The 13,599-nt window shown below is 45.4% G+C and overlaps 1 long non-coding RNA gene across 1 annotated transcript in view; it reads right to left on the bottom strand.

The window, feature by feature from the left end:
- LOC128110038 (uncharacterized) overlaps positions 1–12,840 on the bottom strand; it is a 78,728-nt gene extending 65,888 nt beyond the window's left edge. The window contains exons 1-2 of the long non-coding RNA XR_008218006.1: positions 12,614–12,840; positions 5,948–6,059 (exon numbers count right to left, since the gene is read on the bottom strand). This is a non-coding gene — a long non-coding RNA (uncharacterized LOC128110038). The remainder of the gene's footprint in view (positions 1–5,947; positions 6,060–12,613) is intronic.
- Between the last annotated feature and the right edge of the window lie 759 nt (positions 12,841–13,599).

Here is a 13,599-nt window from a genome sequence, read left to right as displayed (position 1 = left end):
ATATATGCACATACATGCGTATGTATACACACAGACATCTCAGTGATATCTGTCACATCCAGGACCCTACAGGCTAGTTTAGAACCCTGAATAGCTCCAGACCAGGTGCCCAGCCCAGAGGTTTTCAGCAAACTCACCTGAAAGGAGAGAACCACCACCACCACCACCCCACCCCCACCCCCCCAGGCTTGCTCCTATTTGCCAAACAAGGCTACAGGGCAGGCCCTTGGGAATTTACCTGGTTTCAGGTGAATTCCAGCACCCACCCCGTCTTTTCATCTCTCTGAGCCCCAGTTTCTTTAACAAAGCTGAGCATGATCACTGTTGACTTTTCAGGAATGTTGTGGAAATCAGTGTGTTAAGTACTTTGCCGAGTAGAAAGCACCTCTCAACTGTAATTTCACATTGTCCTAGTGAATGGAGAAGGCCACCAGTGTGTCTCCATCTCCGAGAAGGTTACCAGTGTGTCTCATCACCCCTCAGAGACACTTCTGCCTCCTTTATGGATTATACAGACGATGGGAAATCTCGTTCCAAGTACCCAGCGCCCCATCCTTTATTAGAATTCTTTCTTCAACATATTGAATGTTGAATTTAGGTTGCTTCCCACAGGCACGTCCTTGTAACTTAGAAACAAATTACTAGACATCATGTTGGATCTCCGGTTAATATCCTAGACCAGAAGAGGAATTTCTTTGTTAGGCGTGGGGCCAGCTGGAGAAGGACCAGCTCTCCTCCTTAGCCGCCTACCCAGGTCATGGCTATACAGGAATTCTGGTGAGACCTTGCTCCGGTCCATAGTGCTTTTTAAATTCCTCCGTGAGGATGTGTTCATGGACATCCTTCTGCAAAGGAAGAGAAAACATGCACAGCCCTGAGCACAGCTGGCTTGAGAATCTATGTGTCCCCTGCACACAGTTGAAAGCAAGAATTTCTCTGGATTCTAGAACCAGCATGGGAAGATCTAGCCCAAGCAGTGGAGTGCGTCTGGGAGAAACGCCTTCTGTCAGGTCCAGTGGAGGGAAAGGCTGCAAGGCTAGGGCTGATGTCTTGCTCCAGTTTAGAAATGTCCCCCAGACCTGGGTGTTGTGCCTTTGGCACACGGCTGAGTTTAGTAGATGGGGTCTAGTAAAGCAAGTTGGTCACTGAAGGCATGGAGGGGACATCCTGACTCCAGTCCTTTCCTCCGTCTTGGCCTCCCTGACACTGTGAGGAGAACATCCCACCGTGATACTGTGCCACCACACAGCCAAGGCAACAGGGAAAAATGACCATGGACTGAACCTCTGGATCCATGAGTCAAAGCAAACCTTTCTTTCCTTAGTACTTGTTTGTCTTGGGTACTTGGTTACAGTGATGAAATCCAGCTAACAGGACTGTTGCCTGAGGCAAGACTATCCACAACCTATGAACCCTGATTACCTTGTCACGAAGAAAACTTACATCTTTAGGGAAAATAGACTTCTTTATTTAATATAAAAATGTAAATTCTCAAAGAAAGAATAGTTCCTTTGACTTCACAAGTCACATTTCCCATTTTACTCTACTAATCAGAGAACTTTGATATAAACTTCTTTTTAGTGAAGGTACGAGCTTTCATGATGTATACCTCCACACTATCTTACATTGTGATGTTCTGTAACCCTGACTTAATAATTCCTCTGTTATACTATATATTCTAGGTGCTGTATCTGTATTGTGGAACATCAAAAATATAAATAAATAAATAAGATAGTAAAGGTTTCTGAACACTAGCTGAGACCTGAGCCTTAACCAACACCAAAGGAACAGAATTACATATTAATGTATGTTAATTAATTAATATTAATGGCATATTTGCGCCAGAGAACTTGAAGCCACTTCAGAAGCAGAGAGTGTGTCAATGTAGCTGAAACAATCAAGGAAGTTAACACTCTTCCAAAACCAAGCAACGGTTCCATCTCTTGGTGAATATCGGGTCCTGACAGCCACTTCCCCGCTCAGCTGCCTCCCTCTGCCGGATCCACCCAGCCCCAGCCTTGAGACTCCCCTTGCTGTAGATTCACAGGTTGCGTCTGCTTTGTTTATGTTTTTAACGGCTTTTAAAATATTTAATGTAACTGACTGTCACTTCACTTTGACTCTGGGTCCCCAGTTACCTATGAGGACATACACACAAGAACCAGATATCTTTCATTAACATTTTTTTTTGTGGCACTACTTATTATATTATGCAAAGTGTCCTGCTACTTCCCCTTTGCTTCTTATGTTCTTGGACATTTTCCCATGTCAGTACTTAAATTATATTGTCCTTAAATGGAAATACCATGCTGAGAAGACTAACTTAGTTAATCCGTATAAGTCATATAAAACAGTGTCTAAAAAGAATTCTGTTTCAGATAACTTACAAAATTGTCTCCTGGGGTTCTAAATTCAGAATACCTTCTTGGCAGAGCAGGGTCACAATGATCAGATGCAGGCACATTTGGAGCCATCTTAGTTCCTCTCTTGAAAAGCCCTTTTTTCCACAGTGAAAGCCAGGAAGGTAAGTGCCACTGTCCAAATATTTTCCATTATGGAAGCAGGAGACCAGACAGACAGCACTAGGGTTGGTGCCACCTGAAGCTAAATTACCACTTAATATACATAGAGAACAGCTGATGTCCAGAAGTGAGCATCAAGCTTCTTGCTAACATGATGAGCAATGGCCATCTGTCCCCACAAAGCCAGGCAGCGTGACCTTCAGGCCCAAGCACTGCCAGCATCCCTCTTTCCCCATGATGAAGGATGGGAGAGAGAGAGAGAGAGAGAGAGAGAGAGAGAGAGAGAGAGAGAGAGAGAGAGAAGGCCTGAAGAATTTTCTGTTATTAGCAGCAACAAAGACAAAGTTCTCTCCTGTTATATTACAAGAATTTTCAAAACAAAACAGCAACAGCAGCCACAGAGAAAGCAGCAACAGGAATCTGGGCAAAAGTTAAAGCACAGAGCTGAGTGATTCTGTTTTCCTTATAGGGAGATAATGCACATAATTAATATGCACTCAAAGAGCAAAACGGGACGCATGCATTATGCTAGAAATTCCTTCATGTTTCATTAATCTAAACTACATGAAAATATTAAGCTGGAACAAAAGGCACAGATCAAAACCTCCTACCACCAAACGTCTATTGACAAACAGCATCTGACACTCGGAGGTGACTGCTGTTGTTGGCATAAAGTACACGCTCGTAGAAATAGGTGTGAGCGAATCACTGCAAAGATACAACCTTGCAGGCGAGGAGCTGGTGCTTTAGAATGACTCATTAAGTCCTTATGTGAATTGAACGCATTCCCCCATTTGTCTGTCAACTGAATGCATTCTTCGCTGTGTCTGTCATACAGGGATCATTAGCATCATCCGAACAAAAAGAGGGGAAGGGGGAGGCTTCCTCTCAGTGGGAATCCACCATCGGACAGAGAGTGAGATAACCACGTCCAAGATCAACACCACCAGGCATCATATCATGTTTTTCAAAGACAGTGCCGTTTCTCATGGTATCTAACAAACATGGATGTAGCCTGTTATTTTTGTAAAGAACTCCATTTTTCCATAACCTTTTGCTTAGCTCTTGGGATTTTTCAGATTTTTAAAAAATATGTGTCATTTCTTAAGAACTTGGTTTGACACATTTAAAGAAACAGGAAACATTCTAGAGAGCAGTAGGATTGTCATGGTTGGTTGACAATTAATAGACAGTTCAAAACAGCTAGTATAGCAGATCCTCAATGCTCCTAGCACAAAAAAAGTGCTGAATAGCTATGGTGACAGATATGCTAATTACTCTGATCTGATCATTACATATTACATACAGTACATGCCACACTGTACCCATAAATAGGTAGAATTACTATGTGTCAACTGAAAACAAAAATATACTTAAAAAAACATAAGAAATAGGAACACATAAGACAGGAATCAATTGTTTTCATAGCCTGTGTTAGATTGTAAGAAAAAGAACACTTCACCACAGTGAAAGCCATAAAGATTAATCATTGTTGGACTGGGGGTGTAGTTCAGTGGTAGATTGATAGTATAGCATGCTCAGGTCTCTAGGCTTGATTCTCCCCAATAGCATAAAAGAACAAAGATTATTCATTATTTCCCCTAAAGAGTCTGAAGGAGGCATGGCTTCAGGGAAGGTAGGTGCTCTAGAATAATGCTTCTCTTTTCTCTTCTCTTATGCTCTGTGTACTGGTTTCCCATGGAAATGTTTGTCATCTCAGACTCCAAAGCTGGCTAACAATATTCCATGTACCCTAAGATCTTACTGGCATCGCAACAAATAAGAAAAGGTAGAGGCAAAAGCTTTGTTCTTCCTTCTTTTTTTGTTTGTTTGTTTGGTTTTGTTGATGTTGTTAGCAGGGCTACCTATCTAACCCAGGCTGCCTTCAAATCCGAAATCTTCCTGCTTCTGCCTTCTCAATGTGAGAATTAGAAACTGTGGGTCACTATGGTGATGCCCTAGGTTCTCTTTTGATTCAGGAGGGGATGTTCTCTGTAAATTTAACCTTGTGTATTCTTTATTTTTCTCCTCACACTGACCAAATACCCAACAGAAGCAACTTATGGAAGGGAAGATCGACTTTGGCTCACAGTTTTAGAGGTATCAGTCAGTCATGGTGGAGAAGACCTGGTACAACATGTCAGCTCACACCAAAGCAGCCAGAGACGAAGAAGGGGGGCTACAGGGTAAGGACACACCCATTGAACAACTTCCTCCAAAGGCCTTACCTTCTAATAATGCCACCGTCTTATGAGTCAGTTGAAGGACTGATGCACTGATTAGGTCAGAGCCCTTAGGATAGAATCATCTCTGGAAACAAAGTCACAGAAACACCCAGAGGTGTGCCTCCCTAACCTCCTACAGGCCTATTAATCCAATCAAATTGACAGCTAATACTGACCATCACACCTTGTATGCCGTTGGTGACCAAGTCTCAGGTCCATCCACAGACCAATCACTATCAAAATGAAAAGGAGCTTCTGCTAATCACAGTTGACTCTTGAGATGAAATCCCAACAGCCACCCAGAGTGAAGATGTGGGCAAAGGCTTCTGGGAAGATGAAGAACATTATCTCAATGTCTAACCCAACAGGCCAGGCCTCATTTCCTCCCCGTGCTTCAAAACATCTTGTATCACATGGAACTGCCAGGATGTAGACAACACAGAAGTCCCATGTAACATAGCCATGCGTGGGATGGGAATTTATATTGAAAGTCTGCTTTTATGTTTTTTCAGGCATTTCCCTGTGGTTTTTCGTCGTTCTAATGTCCACCTTCTGCAGTTTTTATGTTACCTGTCAGCACCTCTCTGTTAACTCTTAGGGTTAGCTCTGAGCCCTTCTTTCATAGCACATCCTATGTCTGAATACCTTTGCGTAGATCAGTCTTACCCTTTGAATTCTTTTCCACTACAAAAATTGGAAACTCAAGTGAGTCTACTTAGGGATATTCAATTCAAAGTGATATTGTTGAAACGGTGCCTTCAGTTTCTGGGATCAGAACTGCCCATAGCAAGACCATCTGGGCAACTTCCCCCAGCAGGAACAGAGAGTATGACCCAACAGCGGAGGCATTTAACTGAGGGTGGAAAGATAATGGTCTTTGAAAGAAGGGTTCTTGTCTGACCACCCAGTGGCTGACAGCTACTTTCTGCCTCTCCCTCCAGCTCAGCTCTACACTAGGTGTCAGGTTCAAGCCTGACCTATGTCAGGACATGTTCAAGCAACTGCATTCCCAAGCTTTGCATGTATTGTTTGCCCCATCCTTATAAAACCTTATAAGGACACTGTTGACCACCCCACAAAGGAAAATGAAATAAAACCAAATGTGTGTCATTTGACAAAGAAGGCAGTGTTTGAAACTTGGATTCTACTCTGTGAATACGCCAAGACGATTTAGGTCTCTACACCCAAGGTTGACCTTACCTGGCAGGTCAGGGGAAAGAGCATATCCTTGAGGTCCAAGTGTGGCTGCCTCTATCTTGCTCTCAACCTTTGGGGCTGCAGCTGAGGCCAGGTTGCAATGCACCAACTAAATCTGTGTAAAGTCACAATAAGAAAGAGGTGTAAGTCTAGGGGTCCACCTCCAGCTCACCTTCCCATGTCGGAGGCCGTCTGCCACAGAACAATCAAAGGGAGCTCTATGTGAGGAACCAAAGGCTGATTGCATCTGAAGACTCTAGAGCACTGGTTCCCAACCTTCCTAATGCTGCAACTCTAATACAGTTCCTCAAGGAGTTGAGACCCACAGGTTAAGAACCACTATTCTAAAGCAATCTATCTTCAGCAGGGGTGATGTGCTCCCCCCCTCCTTCCACCCCCCTCCTTACCCCCATCCCAATTCCAGGGAACACATGGCAATGCCTAGACATGTTTCAGCTGTCACAATTAGGGGAGTCAATAAACTGGAATGGAACAGGTAGAAGCCGAGGTGTTGCTGAATACTCAGCAATGCAGAAGCCAGGTCTCATGGTGAGGAATTCACTGGCCCAAGTGTCCCTAATGCTGTAGCTAAGAAGCCTTGCCCTAGCTGAAGACAGTGGCCTAGACTGAAGGGAAAACATGGGTTGGGGGCATATGGGGAAGAGGACAGGGCTGCAAAGGTCAGCAGTGATCTTTCCAGCTCTGGGGATGCCAGCACATCACGGTCAGAGTGTGTAGTAGAGCAAAATGACTTCTCTCCCTGCTGGAAAACCAGAGAGAGAGAGAGAGAGAGAGAGAGAGAGAGAGAGAGAGAGAGAGAGAGATTGAAGTGCCAGTGTCTTCTTCTAGTGGCCAGAAGGCCTCTCAAGAGACATTAGTGTTGAAAGCTTCTCCACCCCTCTACAGCCACACTGGGGGAACTTAAGCCTTCAGTACATAGGCCTGGGAGAGAGAAAGACATTTAAGATACAAACCACAGCACCCCCCTTGTCTCTTCTTCTGCTTATTCCCACACTAAGGCATCACAGCTCAGGTAAGGTAGACGCAGGATGGACACAATTCCTTAGGAGCTGAAGGATTGCCACCATTTTCCTTCTACACCAGCAAGTCAATACACAGGGTTGAAAGTTCCTGAGTGACTTTATACAGACAGAGGCAGGAATCTATCTTCACGAATTTTCTTAAAGCGTCGCTCCTACATAGCTACGGGTGCAGGAAACACAGAGTTTTGACAACTGGGAACCAGCACCAGTTGAGAGACCGCTGACCTGGCTTCACTTCCTGGCTGTCGTACTTGCTAGCAAGGCCTCGCCCTGGAAATCCGTTTGCCTCCGGTTCCTCACCTGATGAAGAGGCCTCTAGTTGTTATGGGGACTCGTGAGATGAAAGGCTTTGTAAAGACTAGGGTTTTCGTAAATGTCAGCCCTCTGTGCACAGAGAGGTGGCCTGGGATGCAACTCATGGTACGGGAACAAATCGGACTTTTTTGCTAATTTTACCTGTATTCCTGTGCGCATGTGTGTGTATTCTTGTGCGCATGTGTGTGTGTTCTCATTGTTGAAAAAGAACTATGAACCTTTCTGTTCTTAGAACAGGACTGGTGTACATGTCACCATGATTTCTGCTCCATGCATCTGTTGGGGTGTTTTCTGTTGCAAGCAAGCTTTAGACTTTCCAGAGCATATTTCCTCATTCTAGTGTCAATGGGTGACTAAGCCATGGTCATGCCATCAAGTGCTCCACTACTTCCTTCCTTCTGCTCTCTCATGCTCAGCATGGTTGTTTTTGGGTTTCAGGAGTATTGTTTTCCAGTCACAAGATTACTATAAGTAGCTCTGAGACTTGTATCGTTATGCAATAACACTAGGGGGCTAGAAAAACGGAGAGTCTCTTTGCTATTTGCTTTTGAAAATCCTAAAATCCTTTTGTAGAAGGTCACTTCTGGGCCATCTTCCTTTCATATGTAACTGCCCAGAACTGTATCACATGGTTATGATTAACCAATCGCTGGCCAGAGTAATGACCTGACAGGAATGGCTTAGACCAATCAGGATTCACCCTGGGAGTCTGGAGGAGTACAAAGACACCAGAGAATGAAGAGATAAGCAACGGTCGACTCCAACATCCAAAACATTTTATCCAGGCTAAGATGGATGCTCTTTAATCTTTACCCTCAATTTGACTGGACTTAGGATCATGTAGGAGATTGGTGAGGCACACTCTGGACTTGTCTGTCAAAGCGTTTCCAGAGAGGATTAACTGAGGTGAGAAGACCCTCCCTCGATAAAGGCAACACCATCCTCACACTAGAGGAACACTCAGGAGAAAGCAGACATGTCACACCCCCTTCTCTCTGCTTCCTGTCGGTCATTGGCAGAGAAGCACATGAAGCCAAGTGGTCGAGGACAGAAATCTCTGAAGCCAGGAAAGTAAGTCTCTACTCTATAAGCTGTTTTTCGGGTCTTTTTTTTTTCTTTTCTTTTTTTAAGTAGCTAATATTGACACTGTGAGAGCCCCCTCAATGCTGTCCCCGGTGCTGGGTAAGTATCACACATGGTGGCTGCATATAGTGATGACATAAGGTGTAAGCTTGGGGCTGCTTCTAACCAGCTCATCAGAAAGTTCACTTCCTTGGTCTCTTGAATATCCCTTCTCCCATGTTCCTGTCATGTTTCTGACAGATTCCATTTCAATTTTTATCAAAATAATTATGCTCATATTTTTATTCACTTTTAAACTGAACAATTCAAAAAGAAACAAGGAAAAAGTAAAAAACAAACAAAAAAATCACTACAAATCCCACTGCTCCAGACTAATCGATATTAAGAGTTGATTAGCATGATTGGAGTCATCTCGGTCCATGTGAAATGAATACCAAAACAGAGATACATTTAATCCAGTGGTTTTTGAAAGAAAGATTCTTGTCTGACAATTTAGGGACCAACAGCCACTTTCTGCCTCTCCCTCCCTCTCTCCCTCCCTCCCTCCCTCCCTCCCTCCCTCCTTCCCTCCCTCCCTCCCTCCCTTCCTTCCTTCCTCCCTCCCCCTCCCTCCCTTCCTTCCTCTTTCTCTCCTTCCTTCTCTTCCTTCTGTCCTTCCTTCCCTCCCTTCCTTCCTCCTTCTCTCCTTCCCTCCCTCCTTCCTTCCTAACTGTAAGTTGCTTCCATCATTTGTCATAGCAACAAGAAAAGCAATTAATTCACTGTCTGAAAGTAGTGGCTCCCGAGCAGACTCACTGCATTCTCCCTGGATTCTCCCATCAGGCAAATGGTGACCGAATTGCTGTCTAGCCATATGCTGCAATTCCTTATTCTGGGCTTTGCTAGGACACTCCTTTCTCACAGCCTAACCAGGCTCTACCTGTTCTTCAGAGGTCATGGCCAACATCTTTACATCTCACTGCTGTCAATTCTCTTCTCCTCCACAGCACCTACCTCTTCCCAGATGACTCCGATTTGACACACTGACAAAATTTGACAAATTGACAAAAACTAACCAACGCAGTCCCACCAGGACTAAATAAAAAAAGGGAGTGGTGGGGGGCAAGCTGAGGACTTACACTCAGCTCATTCTGCTTCCTGACTGATGACACAACCTGACCAGCTGCCTCATACTCCTGCTACCAAGACCTCTGCAACATGATGACCCCACCAAACTGTGAGCCAACATGACCCCTTCCTTCTTTACACTGTCTTTTTTTGTTTGGTTAGTTTGTTGCTGTTGTTGTTGTTGTTGTTTTGAGACAGGGCCTCACTGTGCAGTCTTGGCTGGCCTGGAGTTTGTTTTATAAAACAGACTGGCCTCAATCTCTTAGTGATTTCTCTGCCTCCTGGGTGCTGGGACTAAAGGCGAGTGCCACCATGCCTAGCCTTAAACTGCTTCTTGCAAGGCAATTAATTGGTCACCATAATGAGAAAGTAACTATCGCTCACTGTTTGCTAATCATGGACAGCTGGTGGCCTTCAAGCCCCTGCACCCTCTAGTAGAAAATATGTCTTTGCCGGACCGTGTTGCATGCACCACCACCCCAGCACTCGAGGCAGAGGCAGGTAGAGCTCTGTGAGTTCGAGGTCAGCCTGGTTTACAACCAGAGCTGTTACACAGAGAAATCCTGTCTCAAAAAACTAAATATATATATATATATATATATATATATATATATATATATATATACATATATATATAAAATACATACACACACACGTACACGCGCACACACATGGTTTCACATGTATAACCATGTTTAAAAAAAAAAGATTTTGTATGTCTGGTGGTGCTAATATTCGAACCCAGTGCCTCATATTTGTTGAGCAGGTGCTCTGTCACTGAACCTCAACCCTAGTCCCAAAAGATTTAAAGAGTTATTTAGAAGGATGGTATTTTCAATTTGTAAAAAGTCCGAGTTTATTCACTACTTGACAATTGATATTGATCAAAGGTTACGTGCTAGGTACCGGGGATACGTTATTGAACTTGATTTAACAGACTCTCCTTGGGGGACTAAGGGGCAGAAAGGGCAAGCATTAAATAACACGCACCGTTTCGGTGGGCAGTTCAACAGAAGAACTGCAAGTGTTACCGGGGTCAGCGAGGAAGCCTCGCTGATGCAGGGTTCAGGAAGGCTGTACTGCGAGAAGTCTGTTTAATGCAAGAGCCGAGGGAGGGAGCTGCGGTTTCTGTCCTTTAACTTGAAAACGTTCTATTGGAAGATTATTTTAACGTTCGCAGGACATGCTGAGGATTGACAACCGGGGCCTGGTGCCTGCTGAGCACATGCTCTACCACTGAGCTACATCCCAGTCCAGAGTGAAGTAAACCTTTGCACGGAGGTGTGGCACCGACTGTCAGTGCCCACAGGAGGGGTGACTTGACAGGAGGAATGACTTCTTGAAAACATTTGTCAGTGAGTTACAAATAAGGACAAGAAAAATAACCAGAGCTTCTCACTATGAACCAGAATGCCAAGGCTGAATATCTCCTTTGATAAGGACGTTAATACACCTTCCCATTGGCTGGTCCAGTAGCTCCTAGCGTTGCCTGGTTGCAGGCTCAAGAGGGAAAGGTCAGTTGCTTACACACAAATTGCCTTACACAATTGCTTTTCCTCAAATGAATCTTGAAGGCTTGCTTTTTATCATTCTGTTTATGTGAAAAGCGCCCCTATGTGTTTCTATTGATTTTTCTACTCTGGCGACACAACTTTCCAGCTAAGGGAACACATACATAAACTCTAGAAATAAATGCTTCCTACATAATTGTTGCAGAAATATCTAGCTCATGTTTCCGAGACAAAAGGCTCTGCTGGTCACCATTGACAGAGTAAGGTCCCAACCATCCCAGCAGAGTTTGCAACTGCGGCTCCATTAACCAGCTCCTCCCAACCACCACCATTTCTGGTCCTTTAAGTACAACCGAACTCCTGGCTGAGTACCATAGAATCAGATAAGGTGCTGGGGTAGAGGGTGCGTCTCAGAGGAAGGGAGTTTGCCTAGTACACATTAGGGCCAGGAGCAGGGGAGACTGGGAGGGAAAACAAGAACAGAGAGCTCTGGCTTCCCTGGCCCTTGAAGAGATTCTAACTGCAGCAGCAGAGTGAGAGAGAGTATGAATTTTGTCAGGGTCCTTGCTAAGTCATTCCAGAATGGGGCCTATGGCTAACAACCTCTTCAAAGGGGCCTCATCCTGTCCGCCCTCCTTTCATTTCCCGGAAGTGTTGGTCTGTCCTGACTCTCCTTGCCCCTCTCCTGAAGTCCCCCAACCGTAAGCAGAACATCCTATTACTTTTTCTCATCCCAACATGAGGCTCAGAATCTCTTAATCATTTTTAAATGGTTGTAGAGTGAATTAGGAAATGAACAAATCAGGAAAAAATGTCTTCACTCTTGTTTTGTTTTGTTTTGAGAGCAAACAGGTTTAAACGGGCCTGGTCCTTTGGCTCCCTCCCATAAATCTTCAAGAATCCCCTGTGCCCTTTCAGGGGTGGGAAGGCATCGCCATGCCATGAGGAGCTCTGGCTCCAGGTTCAACTCCAGAACGTTGGTGTAGTTTGTGGCTTCGACTAGGAGCATGTCACCCTGGACTTCACCATCCACAGATAGTTATAGTTGCCCAGACTCACGGGCCTGAGACTGTAGGTTGTGAAGAATATCAAATCCCAACGAAAGAGAAATGTGTTGTTTTGGGAATCTTAGCAAGGTCCTACCCATACGTTTCTCTCCTGGCTCCTACAAACACCACGAGGAACATAATTTTCCTCCTAAAACCTCGTTGTTGAATTAGCCGTGTCTGGATAGTTGTACATTAGAATCTTCTGGACTCCTCAGTCACGGGAGGACTAAAGAAGAAATAAACCAGTGAAGCAATTGTGTAAACAGGAGGCACAGACAAGGGCTAAATGCCGGTTCTGTGGGCAGAAAGGCTGCCTCGGGTGCGCTGCTGTCGCAGCCCTGGGTTGGGACCGAATAAATGGGAGGCAACAGTGCCCCTTCCCAAAACTACAAATGAAAAGCAAGTCTAGGACGTAGCTGTTTAGGAATGCCTGCATTGCGATGCGTATTCACCATGGCCCTGCTTAAGCCTCGCTGCGGACGCGTTCACAATATAAACAGGAAGGATTAGAGTGACCCGCGTCCCCAAAGACTGCGGCAGCCCGGGAAAAGCTCCGGTTACCTTGCATCCTGCGCAGCCTGCCCCTTGATGACAAATGCCCCAGATTCGAGCATTCTTTTGTAGTTCATGGGAAAGCAGGCTAATCCGTGCCAGCCCGCCCGCACACAGCCCAACTCCATTCAGCGCTCCCGCACAAAGCGCTCTCTGGCGCCCGGCAGCCCGCAGCCGCAGCTCCTCCACCGCGACCTGGCCCGACCCGCGCTGCCGGTTCTGCTGCTTCCACTCCACGTGCGGGGCTGCCGCTGCAGAGCGGGTGGGAGCGCAGCGTGGGAAAGTCTGCATCGAAAAAACAAAACCAAAAAAAAAAAAAAAAGCCCCAAAACCAAGACATGGCAGGCTGGCCTTCTCCTTCCAAGAATTCGGACTGGCTTCTGTATTCCACCTACCACCCCTCCCCATTTTTAAACCTTTCCATCCATTCCCACCCTTTCCCACCCACCCTTTCCCATTCCTTTGCTTTATTAGTTTCTCTGTCTCTCTGTGTCTCTCTCTCTGTCTCTCTCTCTCTTTCTCCCCCCCCCCCCTGCCCCCATCAAGCCACATCCCTAGCCCTCCATTAGCATTTTAAACATGCCAGGCCATGGGAGCTTTTCTGGAGTTAGTATCTCTGTAAGGGAGGCACATTTCACGGATGAGGACACTAAGGCGCAAATGAGCCCTGTGGGCACTGAAGATGGAAGCAGGTCTCTTAAGCTACAGGTTGCCTTGGCTGTTGACAGCGCAGACCCACAGATCCATCCAACCTGCAGCAGGAGTCAGTGTGCCCAAAAACAACCGTGTTTTCATCTCAACTACCTCCTTCAGAGAGAGAGAGAGGTCACATGCCAATCAAAGCGAGTATAGACCAATGGTTGATTCACAGTTCACTGAAGCATTTGTCACCAGCAAAGATCTGCTTGTCCAGTGTGGGCATTCTCTTCAACGACAGCCTCTGCTTCCACCACCTGCTCCAGGTTCTCCTACGGGAGTTCCCTCAACAAAGAAGT

The sequence above is a fragment of the Peromyscus californicus genome, unplaced genomic scaffold, assembly GCF_007827085.1.
Source record: "Peromyscus californicus insignis strain IS unplaced genomic scaffold, ASM782708v3 Scaffold_14__1_contigs__length_90479793_seg_2, whole genome shotgun sequence".
NCBI classification, from domain to species: domain Eukaryota; kingdom Metazoa; phylum Chordata; class Mammalia; order Rodentia; family Cricetidae; genus Peromyscus; species Peromyscus californicus.
This window is presented reverse-complemented; position numbering and strand designations above follow the sequence as displayed.